Raw genomic sequence first — 6,934 nt, forward strand, 5'->3', positions numbered from 1 at the left:
ACCCCTGAAATGGAATTTCCAGGGCCCTGATGGATGTGACTTAGATCATGTGCCAATTCCACAGCAAATGTCAAGACCAAGAGTCAGCTAGGATCCACCCGCTAAGAAACCATGTTGGGAAGATCCCAGACAAAATTTGCTTGTGGTCGATCTTCGGTGCTGTTACTGAAAGGAGAATGAGTAGCTCTCAGGGAACAAAACATTATTTTTTTTCTCTACTACACCTAGGATGGAGAATTTGGGCCAAGATAAAAGCAGTTTAGTCATTTGTGGTATCGTGTGCATATCAGATGGAGTAAAACCAAAGAATTTAAAATTGGGAGAATATGTAAAAAAGTATTTTAAGGTGGTGGTAACAGAGGCTATGGGGAAACCTTTTTTTAACAAATCATTTTATTGGGAGCTCTTATAGATATCACAACACTCCATAGTTCAATCACATCAAGCAGTATTGTACATTTGCCACAATCAGTTTCAAAACATTTTCTTTCTTCTTGAACTCTTTCACATCAGCTCCCCTTATCCCCGACCCCTATTCCCCAAGAACCATTTTCCCCCACTTATACTAGTTCCCCCCCCCCCCGTATCTTACACAGTCCAATATATCCATTCACATACATTTCTGTTGTTCAATCACATCAAAGAGAGTTGTACAGTCATCAGTGCTCAGGGAACCATTACTCCTGTTACTGTTTCTGAAGGGTTATCTATCTTGACTTTCATGTACCAAATGACCTCAAATATAACTTCAACATTCTTTTGGGAAATGCAAGCACACATAAACATGTTTTCTTATTTCCCCATTGTATTCTATAAACTTCTCTTCACATGAGCATTGTCTTTTTTAAATAGTTATATTTGAGATCTTTCTACAGCACCTTCTAGAGAACTTTAAAAATTCATTTTTATGGCTGCGTCTTATTCCATAGGAGGGATACCATCAATAGGTTAATCAGCGACCCATTGGTGGACCTGTGTGCCCTTTCTACTCTTCCGGTATTATAAATAAGGTTACAATGAATAGACATAAAGAAGTAATTTTGCCTCAGTGCAAGAGTTGGTTGGAGAAATTTGTATGGACACATTTCATTTGTAATTTCAATAGATATTGATAAATTGCCCTCCGTATGGGTGCCGATTTACATGCCCACATTATATGGTAGACCCATTTCCCCAGGACTCGCAGAGAAGGTGTTAATGATCTGTTGACTTATGCCAACAAGTGAGGTGCGAACTGGTAGTTTTCATTTACCTTTCCCTTACGAGTGAGGCTGAGGGTACTTGATTCTACATGTAACATTTAAGACACTCTTACTCTTTCACATCCTCAATGAGGCAGAATTGCCATCACTGATTGTGTATCCTTAAGCATAATTAGTGGAGTCATATGCTCCCGTTATTCAAACCATTAACATGTACAGCTTTATTTGCCAGTTGCTCAGAAAACGAGGTCATCTATATTAAATTGATGCAAATCTGTTCTTTTAAAAAAAATAAACATGAATACAACTTTCCCACTGCTCAATTTAGCATAGCTCCTAGATGATCTATTCCAGATTATGTACTTTATGAAAGTACTTTTGAAGTAATGAAGGAATTTTTTATGCTCTGTTAAGAAATTCAGGTAGAAAATATTTAAAGGAAAAGTGACTGTTAGTAAACCAATTCTCTGATAGAAAGGTGATTGTTTGATTTTGTTTTAATGATCTTCACTACATGAAGTTTAGAGTCTTCCTTATTTGTAGCTAAATTATCCACCTTTTCCTGAGAGCCTTTTAGGAGCAGATGTGTCAATAGGTTACTTTAGCAAATAGTATTTTCTTTCAGTGCATTTCAACTACAGTGACCATATTCTTTGGCAATGGCGTTACAGGATTTTTGTGAACAAAGGCTTGCACTATGCCTTTTCTTTTACATGTCGACAAATATTTTTATTTCTGGTCACATGGAAACTTCACGTAAGCTAAGTATGATGAGCAACTGCTCAGAGAGCCCAGGATCTGGCAGCGTTTCCTTCTGTGGTAGGTTCCTGTGAGGTGGAACTGAGTCAACATCATCTGGCAACAACAACGATCAACTTAACCAAAAAGAATGAATGCACAGTTTTGATCCTTTCTTTTCTGATTCCAGAAGAGACGACCAAAGGAGCCCCGTGGCACAGTGGGGTATGCATTGAGCTGCTAACTGCAAGGTCAGGAGAAAGGTGAGGTTTCCTAAGAGCTCGTAAAGATTTATAGTCTCACTCCTCCATCCTCCTCCTGCTCTCTGTGCAGACCTGGCTGCTGAGATCATGTCTGTCCCAGATAATTAGCCAATCCAATCATTAATGGTGAAGAGATGGAAAGCCAATCACAGGACAAGGAGGTACTTTATAGGACATCATCTTCGGTAAAGTGGAGGGCGAGCAACACAGAGGAAGACCTACCAGCAAGATGGACTGACACAATGGCTGTAACACTGGGTGCACACATAGCAACAATTGTGATGATGGCGCAGGACCAAGCAATGCTTCATTCTTTTCTTTGGAATTGAATTGACTGCCCTGAATGAAAAAACAGGGCAATAACACCTTCTAATGTGATCTCATTCAGAGAGCTGATAGTTCCAGGTTACGGAGACTGAGGCTAGTGAGGTTCATTAGTCCTTTGGATAAATTGTTTCCACGAGTCCTTAGTTTTCTTCACTTTTCTTTGGACAGGAAGAGACTAGTAGGTGTACCTTACATGGCTCTTGCAAGCTTTTAAGACCTTCGTTGTTATTCACCAAAGTAGGATGCAGATCATTTTCCTTGTGGATGAGGTTGTGCCAGGAGATCTTGATGTCCTTCCAGACCGATGTCCCTGGGTTGTCGGACACAGTGACTCATTCCCTGAAAGAGTTTGATTGTGGTTAGAAAATTTCTAGAAACCAACGAGAATGAGCACACGACGTACCAAAACTTATGTGACACAGCAAAGGCAGTTATCAGAGGAAATCTCATAGCAATACATGCGCACCTGAGAAAGGAAGAGAGACTCATGATTGATATGCTGACACAAAATTTACAACAGCTAGAGCAGAGTCAGCAGCACAATCCTACTAATAGCAAAAGAAAAGAAATAATAAAAATCAAGGCTGAGATTCAGGTGAGAGAAAACAAGAAAACTATGGGAAAAAATTAATGCTGCTAAAAGTTGGTTCTTTGAAAGGATAAACAGAATCAACAGACCGCTGGCAAACCTAACCAAAGAAAGGCGGGAACCAATTTCAATAGCAAGAATGATGCATGAAAGAGGGGACATTACAACAGACCCTAATGAAATAAAAATAATAATTACACAGTACTATGAAAGATTATACTACTATGAATTCAACAACTTGGAGGACATGGACAAATTCTTGGAAAAACAATCCCTCCCTAGAATGTCCCCAAAAGATGTCAAGAAACTCAATAGACCCATAGAAATAGAAGAAATAGCAAGGTTATTAAGGGATTACCAACAAAAAATTCCCCTGGACCAGATGGCTTCACTGGAGAACTCTCTCTACCAAGCATTTAGGGAAGAACTAACACCAATCCTACACAAACTCTTCCAGAACATAGAAAAAGACAGCAAACTCCCGAATTCCTTCTATGCAGCTAGTATAATTCTGATACCAAAACCAGGCAAGGATCCCACAGGAATCGAGAACTACAGACCAATATCTCTAATGAACATTGATGCAAAAATCCTTAACAAAATATTGGTCAGTAGAATACAAAAGTATATAAAACAAATAATTCACCATCACCAAGTGGGATTCATACCAGGGATGCTGGGATGGATCAACATACGAAAAACCATTAGTATCATTCGCCACATTGACAAGAAAAACTATAAGAACCACATGATAATATTGATAGACGCAGAAAAAGCATTCGACAACATCCAACACCAATTCCTGTTTAAGACACTTGTGAAGACAGGAATGGAAGGAAAAATCTTCAAGACAATACAAGCTATATATGAAAAACCAACAGCCAACGTGGTAGTCAATGGATAAAAGAATAACACAATCCCACTGAAAAAGGGGACCAGACGAGGATGCCCCTTGTCCCCACTCATATTTAATATCGTGCTGGAGGTTTTAGCTAACAGCATAAGGCAAAGAAGAGACATCAAATGTATTCATCTGAGGAAGGAAGAGGTGAAACTATCATTATTTGCAGATGATATGATTTTATATATGGAAAATCCCAAAAGCTCCAGAAGGGTAGTACTGGAAGCAGTAGAGGAGTTTGGCAGAGTGGCAGGATACAAGATCAACACACAGAAGTCCATTGGACTGCTATACACATCGGATAAGACCACAGAAGAGGAGATAAAAAACATGGTACTCTTCACAATAGCCAAACACAAACTGAAATATCTAGGGATATACCTGACTAAAAGAAAAAAAGATCTATATGGGGAAAACTGCAGAACACTATTACAAGAAACCAAGAGTGACCTCAACAAATGGAAGAATATCCCATGCTCGTAGATTGGAAGACTCAGTATAGTAAAGATGTCAGTTCTGCCTAAGGCGCTATATGTTTAATGCTATCCCAATACAATTACCCTCATCTTTCTTCAAAGAAATGGAAAAACTGATTACCGACTTCATATGGAGAGGGAAGAAACCCAGAATTAGCAGAGAACTCCTCAAGAAGAAGGACACAGTGGGAGGGCTTGCTTTACCTGGCTTTAGCACATACTATACAGCCACCGTTGTCAAAACTGCATGGTATTGGTACAATGAGAGATAGCCAGACCAATGGAAAAGAACTGAAAACCCAGAAATAAAATCATCAGCATACAGACAACTGATCTTTGATAAGGGCCCAAAAAATGTCCAATGGGAAGCAGATGCCCTCTTTAACAAGTGGTGCTGGAAAAAATGGATATCTGCCTGCAGAAAAATGAAGCAAGACCCTTATCTCACTCCATGCACAAGAATAAACGCAAGGTGGACCATAGACCTTGAAGTTAAATCCCAAATTATTAGGGCCATCAATGAGAGAATTGGGACCAACTTGAGAACTTTGGCACAGGGAATACATAGACTATCAGAAATAGGGAAGGACTCAAACACAGAGGAGGCACAAATTGACAAATGGGATACACTGAAGATAAAACACCTGTGTACATCGAAAGAATTCACCAAGAGAGTAATAAGAGAGTCCACGGACTGTGAAAACATCTTTAGCAATGACACATCAGACAAAGGCCTTATTACTAAAATCTTCAATACTCTGCTAGCTTCCAAAAAGAAAAAAATTAATTTCCCACTGAGGAGGTGGGCAAAGGACCTGAACAGAAGTTTCACAGGGGCAGAAATCTGAATGGCCAACAAACATATGAGAAAATGTTTCCGATCTTTAGCCATAAGAGAAATGCAAATTAAAACATCAATGAGGTACCACCTAACACCCTCAAAGATAGCCCAATTCAAAAAATCAGAAAGCAACAAGTGTTGGAGGGGCTGTGGGGAGACAGGAACTCTCATCCACTGCTGGTGGACCTGTAAGTATGTATAGCCACTATGGAAATCAATCTGGCGATATCTAAAACAGATGGAAATTGATTTACCATATGACCCAGCAATCCCCTTACTGGGCATCTACCCAGAAGAGGCAAGAAAGAAACCAAGGTCAGACATCTGTGCTTCAATGTTCATTGCGGCCCAGTTCACAATTGCAAGGGGTTGGAAACAACCCAAATTTCCATCAACTGACGAGTGGATTAAAAAGCTGTGGTACATACATACAATGGAATACTACGCATCACTAAAAAGCAGTGATGAACGTATGAAGCACATCGCTGCATGGGAAGAACTGGAGGAAATCATGCTAAACGAAGTAAGCCAAGCACAAAAAGACAAGTACAACATGAGTCCGCTGAGGGAAAGAGGGACCAGACTTCAACCCAGTGCTCCAAGATGTGAATGCAACATGCCAGCATTGAGTAGGGAACCAGGGGAGAGGTGTGAGGGGCTGACCCCAATCCCAACTATGTGGACCCCTGCCCCTCCTCCCAGAAGAATTTATTTCAGAGGACATCACTGAAGCTGCAGCTATGGGAGAGGGACATGTTTGATCAGAGCTCAGGGGAGCAAATGAATGGGGAGGAAGAGAGAGTGGAGCACTTCCTGGCCCACCAAGCCTTGAGGATGACACTCCCGCTCAGAGCAGCCAATCCATAGAGAAGACCACATGGCCAGCCTCACTATGAGACACGGCCTCCCTCACTGACACATAGCCCTACAGGGGACAACACTGGAAACACAGTGTGGGAATTCCGCCCCATCTGATCCCACCACACCGAGGCAAAACACTAAGGGCGTGGAACAGAACAGCAAGGGGAACAGAGCAACTAAGTCCCCAGGGAATACTGAAAATAGACTTTGGGGCCAGGGCTTGGAGCCCCAACAGACTCGACTGGAAAACAGTCCTGAAGGCCAACAAACAGTCCCTGAAGTAAATACAAGCTCTTCTTTCTTGTTGTTTTGTTTTGTTTTGTCATTGACTTGTTGTTATTGTTGTTGTTTTATTTTGTTGCTTGGTTTTGCTCTGTCTTGTTTTTGTGCATGTTATTATCTCCGCAGGCCTGCCTAAATAAGATAGGCTGGATGAACAATCTGGAGGAGAAACAACGGGACCGACAGTTCCAATGGGACATGGGAGAGGGGGAGTTGGGGTGAAAGGCAGTGGTGTTAACAAACCCAGATACAAAGGAACAACAAATGATCCAAATCAGTGGTGAGGAGGGTATAGGAGGCCAGGTAGGGCGTAATCTAGGGTAATGTAACCAAGAGGAATTACTGAAACCCAAATGAAGACAGAGCATGATAGTGGGACAAGAGGAAAGTCAAAGGAAATAGAGGAAAGAGCTAGGAGGCAAAGGGCATTTATAGAGGTCTAAATAAAGGCATG

The sequence above is a fragment of the Echinops telfairi genome, unplaced genomic scaffold (assembly GCF_000313985.2).
Source record: "Echinops telfairi isolate 266 unplaced genomic scaffold, ASM31398v2 ScPeMD7_7420;HRSCAF=8458, whole genome shotgun sequence".
Taxonomy (NCBI): Eukaryota; Metazoa; Chordata; class Mammalia; order Afrosoricida; family Tenrecidae; genus Echinops; species Echinops telfairi.